The following is a 14,555-nucleotide window of genomic DNA, read 5'->3' as shown; positions in this document are numbered from 1 at the left end:
CAAAAAACACTCATGAGTTTGCCAAAATAACTGTCAATAACTAACACAGAAAGGAATATATCTCACAGAAATACATAACTGGACAATAAAAGTCAAAAGGAAAACGGATTCATGTTATCACTTCATCAGGGGAGGGTACATGTTGTGTTTTGTGTATTGTGTTGGTGTGCACACATATACATGCAAGCACGCATACTAAGACTGTACCAATTTGTAATTTAAGTCCTATGGTAGCTAGAAGGGTTTGGCAATAAAACACATGGCTTCAGCAAATACTTTTATTTTAGCATTATTTGGGAAAAAATATGTATGTGCAGAAAAGCTCCCCCTACTCAAGAACACCTGTTCAATCTAACCTCACCCTCTAACCAGGCCTGGGGGTGTGGGGCCTGACACAACCAAAGGACAGACAACCAAAGTAGCTCACCAGTCACAGAAGACTCAATGACTCCAAGACACTTAGGATCCTGGAGCGACAAGGAGGGGCCTTTGTGCCCTCTCAAAGCACCAGCGAATCTCAGTTCACATTCTCCCAAGTTCTCTTTCCCGTGTCCCCCTAAAATCAAGGCCAGGCTCCACACCAACTAGAGCTGGGCCTCTCGTGCCTGTTCTGAGGGGGCCCGAGCACCTCACAGGTGTCCTTCACAGCTCACCCAGGTTCTGGGGGAGCAGCAGAGCCAAGAACTGTCCCCAGGCTTGGCCTAGAAAACTAGCCAGAGAGGCCGGGAGAGCGTACAGGCTAGCCAAAGCCAGAACCACGCCTCTCCCCGGCCCCAATTAAGTCAATTTTCCTCAAATAGCACTTACCAATAAATATTTATAAATTCTTTTTATTCACTACAGAAAGAGAATATTTCCATAAAATAAAGGTTCCAAATGTTAAGCCAGCAGAAAAAGATGGCATTTATTACTGCTAGTCAAAATTTTATTTTTAGATATAAATAGGAATGTGTACAAGGTAGATATGTAGCCCATGTTAATAAAGATAGGTTGTATTTTTTTTCCCAAATAGACACTACAAATGTACCTAGAAAAAAAAAAAGTGTGTGTGTGTGTGTGTGTGTGTGTTTGAGAGAGAGCAAGAGAACTGTTTGTCTAGAACAAAATGTTTGTGCAGAACGAGACTGACCAGGTCGAGCAGTGAGGCAGGGCCACAAAACCAACTAAGGCTGCTGTGGACATTATTACAGCAAGATGCAGGAAAGCACTTAATCTTTTACTCATGAGATACATCTTAGGAGCACGTGAAAATACTGCTCCCAGAATGAATAGCAAAGGAACAATCTTTCCTCATCCCAATCAAGGAATAAGAAGGAACTTCATTCAACTCTGGGCATGTCCATCATGGTGTTTTCTGGTGGTTGTCATTACTTGTTTGTTTTTTTTTAAACTAACAACTATTAGGGAGAAAGTAAAGGCAATGAACAAAACAATTTCAAACCAACTGCTATTTTGCTAAGACGAAGTACTTCGGAACATGAACGAGTCCTCTAATTTCCACTGAACAATCACATCCTCCTGGAAACGGAAATCCTTAAAAGAAAACGTACAAGCTAATCCTCAGGGTTTCAGACATTTCATGTAGCATGGGTGAGATAACGGAGACAAAAACTACTGAACCTAAAGTTTTTTTAAGTTAAGCAGAGAGTTTGACAGGGATGGTTACACTCTTAAGAAATATTAGAAATAAAATAGTTTCTGACAGCAACACAGAAACTCCCTGATAAAGACATGGTGCCCAATACCACTCACTGGGCAAGGCATGACTTTCTACTGGCTCACCTCCAGATCTGTTTCCTTTAAATTCACACATTTCTAATAGAAGGACTAGATTGGACTACATCATAAATGGTCTCGAGAGAGAGCCAAAGCTCATTTATCTCGGATGCAAAGGAAATTCAAAGGAAAAAAAATCATCCTTTGGCAAGAGAAAAATGTACTGAGAAGATCAGCCCCCACTCATCCATCTAGGCGTTGGCTAGAAAGGTTATAGAGATTCAGCACAAACCTCTCCGGACGCTTGCAGGTACTTTTCCCAGGCAGCAAGTAAAAGGTCACAGCAGAAAGGCACCTCCCAATGGCAGTGGTTGCTGATACCAGTGAAGGAAAGTAGCCAAATCAAGAGCTTACACCACCTCTACCCCACCCTACCACACCGCTGAAAAAGGTTCTCTCTCTGGAAATCAAGAAAGCCACAGTTTAAGTTGGAAGGGAGACGCTATGGCAACTTCAGAAAGAGGGAAGCTGGCTTTGGTTTCTCTGAGTGCAGCTCAATGACCTCAGGCAGCCAAGAAACCAGAGCAAACAATGGAAAACAAACTGCAAAGCCTGGTACCAGTGACTGCCCTTCCAAGCCGATGCAACACGCTGGCACTGGCAGCACAAGGAAAATTCAGATTTGCATAAATAATCATCTACCCTGCCTGAAAGCAAATACTCTCTGCACAAGTTAATTAAACTCTATTAACGAAAGCAAACATTTACCCCTCCTGAATCAGCTCCCTCACTAAGTGCTGTGACAACACATGACAAGTCAAACACAGGGCTCCATCCCCCCCTGCCCAGCGTACACATAGCTGAACCTTCGGGACACATGCTTGGTGCTCCTTTCCACTGTTTACCAAAACCTGCCTGACCTGAGAAGGCTGGGTTTAAACTCCTTATTATGTCCCCCACAAGCCCTCCAGGCTTGAGGACTAAAACTGCATTCCCAAGGACCCTAACTCACGACATGACAACTTTTAGCAGGAAAAATCAGAACCAGGGAAAGAAGAAACTTGGGTTCTAGCCCCATTCTGTCAGGCGGCCTGTGTGACATCTGGTTTGGGTATTCTCCCCTATAGGAAAGGAAGCTTCCTTCCAATCCTTGGTACTATTCCTAAATTATCGGGAAATAATTCCAGTTCAAGGCTGAGAGTGTGACACTCAACCGTAGAGGCCTACACAGACACGAGTAACGTCCATGAGTGCACTTTAACTCCGTACCCAGCAGACATCCCTGCAATGCCACACATGCTCCAGACACAGCAGCACTGCACCCAGAGCCAGGGGAGACCAGTGGCAAGGTAGGGGCCACGTAACACAAGATGCTGTGGCCTCCCATCTGGCGCCCTCAGCTTCCCTCCAAGTGTGTCGTTACACACACATGACACTAACAAGATAGCACCAGCCCCCGTGAGTTTACCTGCTCTCCCTGTTCCTCCTTCTCCAATCTAGCTATCTCATCACCCAAGAAACACCAGACAGCTCTCAACAGAGAACATGTCGCAAGTCCTGGCAAAGCTCCACTCTGCTGGATGAATTCACTGAGCACAGGGTTTCTTACAACACACAGACATGCCACTAAATATGCAACCCCCCCAAAAAAAATTTTAGTATTTAATCAGTGGGTGAAAGGCTATTATTTTCTCAGATTTCCTGACAGTTATTCCTAAATGAATCTGTGAAAAACTATTGTGACTCTGAGTTCTGCACCATGAGTCATTAACATGACATAGCTTTGTAGTAAGTACATGAAATTCTCTAAAAACACTTTTAAAATTTTATTATGTGAAATAAAACAATTTCTGCCCACCATACCAAGTGGAAAAACTTCATCCAAGATCTCCAAAGTGAGCATGGTTTCTGTTTCCATTGTCTTAACCTCTTCATTTCTAAGAAAGCTCTTTGGGAGGGCGTTCTGCAGACTGGTAAGATGTACCCTGGCCCAGCTCACTTGAGAAGCAGGGTTCTGCCTAAACATACAGAGTTCCTATTCTGAGCTCCTAAAGCCCAAGCAGAACCATGGTCACCCAAATGCAAACAAAGAAGCTGCAGATGACCATGACGGCCCACCTCTCTGCAGGAAATCAAACTGGTCAGCAGAATCCACTGTTTTGGTGCTCCAATGCACTAAAATGAGAGACTGAGAAAAAAACTCAGCCTCAGGGTCTCGCATGGAATTAGCTGCAGGAAATCAAACTGGTCAGCAGAATCCACTGTTTGGTGCTCCAATGCACTAAAATGAGAGACTGAGAAAAAAACTCAGCCTCAGGGTCTCACATGGAATTATTGGTGAATTTTGATGTGCTCCTGGAAAAGGAATTGGGAAACTGTATTTTTAATTAGTATGAAGTGTAGGAAATTAGCAACATTTCGTCCTGCATTTCTCCACCATGTCTCCACCCACATCATGAGGACACGTGGCTAGATGCCAGAACCTCTTCCTAATTAGTTCATAATTGGTCACAGGAGAAAGTAACAGGATGTGTGCCTCTGGGTCTGCTTTATTCCAAAGATCATACTACCCTATACTACGCTGAGAATACCAGGAAAAGAAAGATGACATTTTTAATGAACATATTCATTTAGGATAGCCTTTAATAAAAGTTCTGATTTTCATTAACCAAGTTGTCCATATGTCTCAATAATGAGCATGGAAGCCTTCCTCTACTGAATAAAGTAGGGGGTCTATTTGTAAAAAGCTCTATTTTAAGTAGTTTATGCTTCACGGTAGGGTACTTCTCATTAAAGAGGTGCACAAACTTGGTAAAGAGAAAGCAAAGTATAACAGCCTGGCCAATACGGAAAGGATCTCTAGGGAATGTCTTTCAAAACCTTTTGAAAAACATCTTACATCACAGCAAGCATGTGCACACACAAGCATACAATAAAAGTTTCACAAAACAATATTTATCTCTGGTATGGTCACTTATTTTCTAATCTATGTTTTAAAATGCTGGCAGTGACTCAGTATAAAAATCACTGTGTTAGAAACCAGTTAACAATTGGAAAACATCACTAAAAAGTGAAAGGCTTTCTATATTGAGAGATACAAGTAAAACCAGCAAAACTGCAAAGAAATGTTTAAGGTGGTATCCTTAGCATCCAAATCTTAAGAGTATACTCACTACTCCTTTAGTTTTTCCATCTATAAAACTGGAATAAGGACATTCACTATAAAATTAAGGAAGATCACAATGTTCAAAAGGTATTTCTGAGTAGGAAACTTGAAAACACTATGAAAACTTAATTAAAGCAGAAAAGCTAAGCCTACCTATAGTTATACCTAAAAGTTACTTCCAGAGGACCTCTTTTGTTGTTCAGATGTGGCCTCTCTCTCTCTCTCTAAGCCCAATTCTGCAAGGAAAATCATTACCTTCTCCTTTACATGGAGCAAGACATCCAGAGGTGAAAGTCTCCCTGGTAACGTGGGAGATGACTCCCAGGAAGAGCCTGGCCCTAGCACCACGGGATCAACAATGCCATCCTGACCAAAAGGGGGAAAATAAATTTAATAAATAAGGTACCAGTGGCTGAGAAAGTTCAAAATAGATTTGAAGCTACTCTGGAGGCTACTCTTATGCAAGCTTTGGCTAGATATTGCTATTTATCATGGTTTGCCAAACTCCAACCAAAACCATTCCTGTCAACCCAAATAAAACCTAGGACTTTATCTAAGAGTCTACAAAGGCTCCATGCACTATGATTACTTTCCAGAAACCTACAACCTCCAGAGGGGTTCCTAGGCTAGGTAAGTCCTGAAATCCAGAGGAGCCAACCTCTTTAGAACATCAACTTGTTCCAAACCCCTATTTCATATTATTGAAAGCCCTTTCCAACATGAAAGAGTTAGAATGGGCATAGCCCAAAAACCCCTAAAGATCTGGAGAAAGATCAAGGGAGAAGGTGAAGTTATAACAGAGACAACAGGATTTAACAAATGAGTATGACTGCTGAATCATTATATTGATATTTCTTCTCATCCTCAGTGCCTTGGAGCAGCTAGAAGGAAAAACCTAACATTGTGGAACTGTAAGCAAACTCTGAAACTATAACCAAACCCATACAAACTCTGAAATCTGTTCTATAACTAACTGTAGTGGTGTCCTTTGAAATGTATTGCTTTTTTGCACATGTTATTTTTCACAATAAAAACGTATAAAACAAAATTTTGTTAAGAATAGAAATGATCAAACTGCTGATTAAGAAAGTAATTTTATTATACTGAACCCTCCCAAATTATTCAGGGATTAGTAATGTACCAATGCTATTAAAACTAGGAAACGGAAGAAATGAAAACAGATTTCAGGTAGTAAAACAAAGAATATCATCAACATAAGGCTTTTCATATATCAAAAAATGTTGATTTCAAACCTCAAAAAAAAACTTTCAAAAGTACACTGATTACTATATGAAAAACCGACAGCCAGCATCATACTCAATGGAGAGAGACTGAGCGCTTTCCCCCTAAGATCAGGAACAAGACAAGGATGCCCACTGGCACCACTCTAATTCAACATTGTGCCAGACCTTCTAGCGAGAGCAATCAGGCATGACAAAGGAATAAAAGGCATCCAAACTGGAAAGGAAGAAGTAAAACTCTGTTTGCAGATGATATGATACTATGCTTGGAAGAACCTGAGAAATCTACAGCAAAGTCACTTGAGCTAATAAACAAATTCAGCAAGGTGGCGGGATATAAAATTAATATGTAAAAATCAGTAACATCTCTATACACAAACAATGATCTAGCTGTTGAAGTCAGTTAAGAAAAAAATTCCATTCAAAATAGCAACTAAAAGAATCAAGGACTTAGGAATTAACTTAACTAGGGATGGAAAGGACTTTTACACAGAAAACTTCATAACAGTGCTAAAAGAAATCAAAGGAGATCTAAATATGTGGAAAGACATTGCCTGCTCATGGATAGGAAGACTAAATATACTTAAGATGTCAATTTTCCCCAAACTGATCTACAGATACAACATAGTACCAATCCAAATTCCAACAACCTACTTTGAAGATTTGGAAAAGCTAATTACCAAATTGACCTGGAAGGGAAACAGACCCTGAATAACTAAAAGTATACTAAAAAAGAAGAACAAAGTGGGAGGATTAACACTCCCTGACTGTAAAACCTATTATAGAGCCACAGTGGTCAAAACAGCGTGGTACTGGCACAAAGATAGAAGCATTGACCAATGCAGTCGAATCAAGAGAGCAGAAATAGACCACCAAATATCTACAGTTAACTGATTTTTTGACAAGGCCCCCAAATCCTCTGAACTGGGAGAAAACAGTTATTTCAATAATTGGGCATGGAAGAACTGGATATCAATAACCAAAAGAATGAAAGAGGATCCCTATCTTACAACCTACATAAAAATGAACTCAATGTGGCTCAAACACCTAAATTTAAGAACTAGCACCATAAAGCTTCTAGAACAAAATGTAGGGTAACAACTTAAAGACCTAGTAATAGGAGGCAGCTTCCTAAACTTTACACCCAAAGGACATGCAACAAAAGAAAAAATAGATAAATGAGAACTCCTCAAAATCAAATGTTTCTGTACTTCAAAAGACTTTGTAAAAAAAGTGAAGAGGCAGCCAACTCAATGGGAGAAAATATTTGGAAATCACATATCAGACAAAGGTTTGATTTCCTGCATATACAAAGAAATCACACAACTCAACAACAAAAGAACAAACAAACCAATTATAAAATGGGCTAAAGATATGAATAGGCATTTTTCTGAAGAGCAAATACAGATGACTCAAAAGCACATGAAGAGATGCTCATTTTCATTGGCTATAAGGGAAATGCAGATCAAGACTACAATGAGATACCACCTCACATCTATAAGAATGGCTGCTATTAAACAGGAAACTATAAATGCTGGAGAGGATGTGGAGAAACTGGGACACTTATGTACTGCTGGGGGGAATGTATAATGAATGGTGCAGCCACTATGGAAGACTGTATGGCAGTTCCTTAGGAAACTAAATATCGAGTTACACTATGACCTAGCAATAGCACTACTTGGTACATACCCAGAAGAACTGAAAGCAATGACACAAACATATACACACCGATGTTCACAGCAGCATTAATTACAATTGCCAAACGATGGAAACAAACCAAATACCCATACCCATCAACAGACGAGTGGATCAACAAAATGCGGTGTATACATATGATGGAATATTATGCAGCAGTAAGACAAAATAACATGCTGAAGCACATGACAAGATAGATGAGACTTAAGGACATAATGCTGAGTGATATTAGCCAGACACTAACTTCAGAAGGATAGATACTGAATGATCCCACTTTTATGACCAGCAAAAAGGCAAAAAATCAGATGCTTCTAATACAGAATATAAGAGACTCAGAGATACATAGAAGCTAGAGTTGGGTGAACCGTTAGCTAATGAGGTTGAACTCCAATGTAAGGGAACAGATAGGAGCGAAGGTGGTTCTCTAGTGGGTCTATAAGTAATATTACCATATTGAAGGTGAACAAGATTGAAAGGGGTTGTATAGACCTATATGTCCCACTGACTAACACTAGAAATATGAATTAGTTCCTGAAAGAAGTACTTCAAAGACATGATTCTTGTATAAAGAGTGTTTAAGTCCAGGGTATAGGGGGAAAACTGCTATTGCATACTATGAGCTATGTTCAAAAGGAAACCATCAGCACTACCACAGCAGAGGTAAATAATGGGGGGAGGGACAAGAGTTAAGAGGAGTTTCAGATCACCTATTTGGCAAGGGTATGTTAACTGATTTTATTTCTCTTGGGAACATGAAATTATCTAAAATTGAGAATGGTGATGGACTGTGGACTTTGGGCCCTCTACATGATGCCCAGTGAATACAGGTGGCTGAATGATACAATGATGGAGAAGTAGATTGGCAAACGATGGTGTATACTTATGAACGAAGGCTGTGCTGCTACAAAAAGGAACAAAGTCATGAGGCATGAAACGATGTGAATGAACATGTGGGACATTTGGCGAGACAAAATAAGTCAGAAACAAAAGAACAAGAATGGTATGGTCACCTTTAGAAAATGCTTTTAAGAAACCAGGGGCCTAGACTGTAAGTGTTTTAGAGCAGAAACATTAAGTCCAGAGTGGTGATTATTATTTCTAGATTTTGAGAGGCTGTTTTATATATATAACCTGATATTTAGAGATAAGAACGAAGCCAAACAGGTTGGGGTTAAAGTAATTCAGAACATAGGGGAAAGGAAGACAATGTCTATATTTTAGAACCACACATACTCTTTGAGACCAATGGAAGAAAGGTTTATTTGGTCTGGAATTGAAATTTTCTGTAGTGCATAATCTAATACAACCTATCTGTACAGTGCATTTGAACAACTGAAACACAGGGAGCACAGAATAAGAAGGAGCTCCTTTAATTCTATATAGATTATTGTAATGCCTGGATACATCCTAGAGTATATTAAGCAGATAATCAAAAAGTATTGCCAAATTTCCTGAAGGATGGGAAAAAAACATGGAAGTATTAAATCTTACCATCAGGGAATCCCGTGATAATGTGTCAAACGTCAGGGACACCCAAATCAATAGGCCATGCCCTTGATCATGAGGCTTACTCTTGTGAAGCTTACGCAGGGAACAGAGAAGCTTAGACTAACTATAGGCATGCCTAAGAGTTACTTCTGGAGGACCTCTTTTCTTGCTCAGATGTGGCCTCAGTCTCTCTAAGCCCAACTCTGCAAGTGAAATCATTGCCTTCCCTCCTACATGGGACATGACATCCAGGGGTGAAAGTGTTCCTGGTAAGGTGGAAGATGACTCCCAGGGAGGAATCCAGACCTGGCACCATAGATTCAACAATTCTATCCGATCAAAAGGGGGAAGTCAGTGTAATTAATAAAGTATCAGTGGCAGAGAGAGTTCAAATAGAGTCAAGAGGCTACTCCGGAGGCTGCTCTTACACAAGCTTCAGTTAGACCGTGCTACCTATCATAAACTGCCAATCCCTAACCAGGACCATTCCATAAGAACACCTAAAGAACACCTAGGGCAATATATAAAATTCCACAAGGGTTCCATGTACTAGAGTAATTTCCTAGAAACCTGCAACCTCCAGATGGGTCCCTGGTCCAGATAAGTCTTGAAACTTAGCCCAGCCTCTCCAGAACTGCAGATAGTTCCATCTCCCTATCTCATATTAGTGACAGACCCTTCCAATATGAAAAATTTAGAATTGCCATAGTTAAACACCCCTAAAGATAGGGATAGAAAGATCAAAGGTGGTGATGGAGTTATATAGAGAAGATAGGTTTTAACAAATGAACATGAATGCTGAATCATTAAATTGATATTTCTTTTAGTCTCCAGTATTATAGAGCACCTAGAAGTAAAAATCTAAAATTGTGAAATTGTAACCCATGTCAAACTCTGAAATATGTTCTACAACTAATCGTGGTGCTATTCCTTGAAATAAAGCTTTTTTGTACATGTTATTTTTCACAAAAAAAGAAGGAAAAAAGTCGACTGTGATGATAAAAAAATATTTAAGCCCTCTAGCCTCCTATATTCTGGAGCAGCTAGAAGGAAAAATCTGAGCGCATCATATGGTAGCCCATGAGAAACTCTGGGATCTGTTCTGTAACAACTTGTTGAAGAGTGCTTTGAAAACTATTGTTTTTTTTATTTCTTTGCTTTGTACATATGCTATACTATACAATAAAAAAAATTTTTTTAAAAGGACACTGATTAATATCACAGTGTTTGCCTTTTTAAGGTGCGATCCTAGGATTTCTCAAAATGACGGGAGGAGCTCTGCTCTCTTATTCCGGATATGTGGGTCTTGTTTCCCAAGTGACCTTAAACTGAGATCTATAAACCTATACATATAACATGGCAACACGTGCCAAATCGGGGACTCGGGTTTAAATTTTTTTTTACCACAAATGTGAATAAAAATATTTCCTCATAATCCAGTTTGTATTCACATACCAACCCAGATTAAAGTAATTTTTTCTCCAAACTAAACATTCCAGATGGTTAGTGTTTCTGTGACCACAGCAGGCCAGGAAATATGTCTCGTTTAAGTTTTATTACCTGTACTATCAATCATGCTACTGAGGAGAGGCTCCTTGACCCCAGTTCTTCACAGCTGAACTATTCCTTAGCAGGGCTTCCTGGGCTCTCGGTTTCTAGGCTGGAGCAGGGGCCAGCGCACAAAGCTTCCCTCCCCCAGGCAAACTGCAATAAAATGGTCGCGACTCCACCTCCAGCAGAGGATGTCTAACATTTTTTGTTGACCTTTTCAGTGTGGGCCCCGCCTCCCCAGGAGACAGAAGTTCCCCAAGGAGCAGTATCCTATACATTACTTTACCCATGATGCTGGATCTTTATGAGGATTTTCAGAACGTCAGGGGAATTAATACATTCCACACACTCCTGTTTTATTCAAATTTCTTCATTTTTCTGGAATTTTCTAGTTAGAAATACAGTGATAAAAAATCAAGAATAAACACGTTCCTTCCATACAACAGTAAACATTTCCTTTTGAGATCCTGAAATAATCCCACTGACTTATAAACACTGGGAAAAAGAATTCATTTCAGACTCGACAAGAGAGGGGACTGTGCCAAACTGTTCACTTTCTGATCCTGTTTATAAAGTAGATAATAGCATGCTTCGTTTGGATCTATCTCCTGTAGTCGGAAAGCCACTCCCCACTCCTGAGGGCGAGAAAACTTGACAAGCAGTGCTCTCAGTCAAAAGACAGAAGTGTTTACTACGGAGTTCCTGTTTGGCAAGAGAAAACTATGACTGTTTTAGAAGAGATGAAAACGAGGGTGGGAAGAGGCAGCGGAGAATATGCACATCGTGCCTGACAAACTACCACCGATGACTAATGTGGAGAGAACCAAACAATGATCTCAGGGAAGCGCGCTCATTCCCATGTGATTTATCACCACCTCATGGGCCTTTTTCAACCAGACTCCCCCAAAATTACAGGAAAGTTTCCTCCAAACGCAGACTAAAATAATGAGAACCTGGCTTGCATATTTCATTTTAAGACATTACCAAAACTATAAGGAAGAAAAGCATCATACTTGTTTCCCATTAATTTCGGAGGGCCTCTCGGGAAAAGTCCAGAAACACACACCTGGAAAAGTCATTATATTAACATTAAGCATTAGGCTCACGTTAGTCAATAAAGTGCTTTCCTATGAGGAAAGATGTTTCCTTAATTAACCACTGAAATAGCCAGCTTGACACACCAATCTTAAAAGCTAACATTAAAATGTACGCTTCTTGTATACTACCATATTGGTGGATATGACACTTTGCACATTTGTCAAAACCCGAAGGGCTGCACACACAGCGTGAATCCTCATATAAACTAAGGACTTTAGTTACTGAAAATGTATCAATTGGTTCCTCAATTTTAACAAATGTAATTTAAAAAGTCACTAATAATAAAATCCCAACAAACATGTAAGCATCTGGAAAACAGGTTCAGCTATTTCAACATCGTTTGTAAACATTCATAGCAACTGGTGAAATTCCTTGAACACAGAAAGGGACTCACTAAGTCACTGAACCAAAAATTTCATCCTTTGGCAAAAGCAATGCTTTTGAAACTATATTTTAATGTTCAGAAGTCAAGTTATTTGGTTTCCCCAAGGCAGTGTATAAACTAGATAAGGCCACTTGGAAAGTCACTGCAAAGCTGTACCGTATTGTGATTATTCAAAAATTTCTACCTCCCTACCCAACTGGCAACAACCCAAAAATTGGTACTCTAGGCTTATAAGCCAAAGAAATGGAAATTTTACCTTAGCAAATCCAGAAATTTCTCTCGGTAGTATTATCCAAGTAAAATTATACAAGGGCAACAAAATTTCAAAACAAGTACCCTACCCAATACTTTTACTGGGAGATAAAATTGTTTTTCCTCATTCCCTAGTTCTTTTCAAAGAAGACTTGGGGTACCTTAAGATAAACGTCATACAAAATAGATGGTCATTCATATTTTAAAACTTCAACTTCTGTGTGAGACTATAGCAAGAAATTTTTATTTCGTACAAATTTTATATTCTGACTAGTGCATTTCCTAATTTAACTTATATGGACAGTTTAATTGAGCACCCATAAGTGCATGGAATCTTGAATAGGGCATGAGATTTTGTTGGTTTGTCCAGGTTACTGTGATGCCCTGATAAATCCCAGAGTGACCTGAACAGTTAAATAAAGAAGTATTTGCAAAATAAAGAAGTATTTGCATTTAGAATCCTGGGAGTTCGTGTGTGGGGAGCAGTCTAGCATTTTCTTTCAGTGAATTAAAAGCTAATGAATTAAAGACCAGGCATAATTCTATGCCTTTGACGATTAACAAGTTTTTTTAAAAGCAAAACAAGACAGAAAATAGCCCTGTGTTCATTGAACTTTTTATTTGTCAGGTGCTGAATAGAGAATACCATCCATACTATTATGCATCATTCCTTATAGAAGTGGGAAACTTCTGTTATAATGCCATCATATCTTTTCTTTCCCTTAAGATACTAGGAGGCTGCTTTTCCCCAATCACAGAAAAGTGAATAACTTCTACTTTCCTTTTTTTGGTCCTGGTCCCTAGAAAGCTTAAAACCACATTTAACTCTTAGATCCAGAAATTATATGAGCCCTCATGTGTGGTTCTTCTGCTGTTTCTTCTGTAGTGTGACTTTGACTTGCTCTCCTTTTTTATTGACCTAGTTGCTTGTGTGACTTTTTTTAAATATTTTTATTGTAAACAACAAAGAAACATACAAACATTCTTGACATGGTTATAATCAATGCTCACAATATCATCACATAGTTGTGTATTCATCGCCATGATTGTTTTTTTTTTAATATTTACATCTCTCTAGCAAAAGAAATAAACAAGAAAAAAGAAAAAACTCATACATGTCATACCCCTTATCCCTCCCTCTCACTAGTATTTCAGTCTACTCAATTTATTTTAACCTTTATTCCCCCTATTATTTATTTGGAGAATTCTTGATAGTCTCGCAAGCAGTGGGGACAACCAAATCAATAGGCCGAGCCCTCAATCTTGGGGTTTGTCCCTATGAAACTTATCTCTGAAAAGGACAGGCTAAGCCTGCTTAAAATTAGGCCTAAGAGTCACTTCCAGAGAATCTCTTTTGTTGCTCAGATGTGACTTCTCTCTCTCTCTAAGCAGACACTGCAAGCAAACTCACTGCCCTTTCCCTCTCTACATGAGACATGACTACCAGGGGTGTAAACTTCCCTGGTAAAGTGGGACAGAAATCCTAGGATAAGCTAGGAGTCAGCATCAAGGGATTGAGAAAACTTTCACAACCAAAAGGGGGAAGAGCGAAATGAGACAAAGTATCAGTGGCTGAGAGATTCTAAACAGAGTCAAGAGGTAATCCTGGAGGTTATTTTTACACATTATATAGATATCCCCTTTTTAGTTAATGGTGCATTACAGTGGCTAGCAGGAAGTACCTGAAACTGTAGAGCTGTGCTCCAGAAGCCATGTTTCTTGAAGATGATTGTATAATGATATAGCTTTTGCAATGTGACTGTGTGATTGTGAAAATCTTATGTCCCCTGCTCCTTTTATCTACAGATATGGACAGATGAATAAAAAATATGGATAAAAAATAAATAATAGGGGGAATAAAGGTTAAAATAAATTGAGTAGACTGAAATACTAGTGAGAGGGAGGGATAAGGGGTATGACATGTATGAGTTTTTTCTTTTTTCTTGTTTATTTCTTTTGCTAG

The 14,555-nt window shown here is 39.3% G+C and overlaps 1 protein-coding gene across 7 annotated transcripts in view; it reads right to left on the bottom strand.

Moving 5' to 3' along the window:
* Positions 1 to 14,555, bottom strand: part of FAM107B (family with sequence similarity 107 member B) — a 224,234-nt gene that overhangs the window by 36,481 nt on the left and 173,198 nt on the right. The window contains exon 1 of one of the 7 annotated variants that reach the window (XM_077169366.1): positions 3,185 to 4,996. The exons of 5 other annotated variants lie outside the window; for them this stretch is intronic. The gene's annotated coding sequence lies outside the window, so the exon portion shown is untranslated. Of the gene's footprint in view, positions 1 to 2,008; positions 3,120 to 3,184; positions 4,997 to 14,555 lie in introns of those variants that run through there. One more of the 7 variants, XM_077169363.1, reaches the window with a different exon arrangement.

The sequence above is a fragment of the Tamandua tetradactyla genome, chromosome 7 (assembly GCF_023851605.1).
Source record: "Tamandua tetradactyla isolate mTamTet1 chromosome 7, mTamTet1.pri, whole genome shotgun sequence".
Classification (NCBI taxonomy): Eukaryota; Metazoa; Chordata; class Mammalia; order Pilosa; family Myrmecophagidae; genus Tamandua; species Tamandua tetradactyla.
The sequence above is the reverse complement of the archived record's forward strand: the minus strand, read 5'-3'. Positions and strand labels throughout refer to the sequence as shown.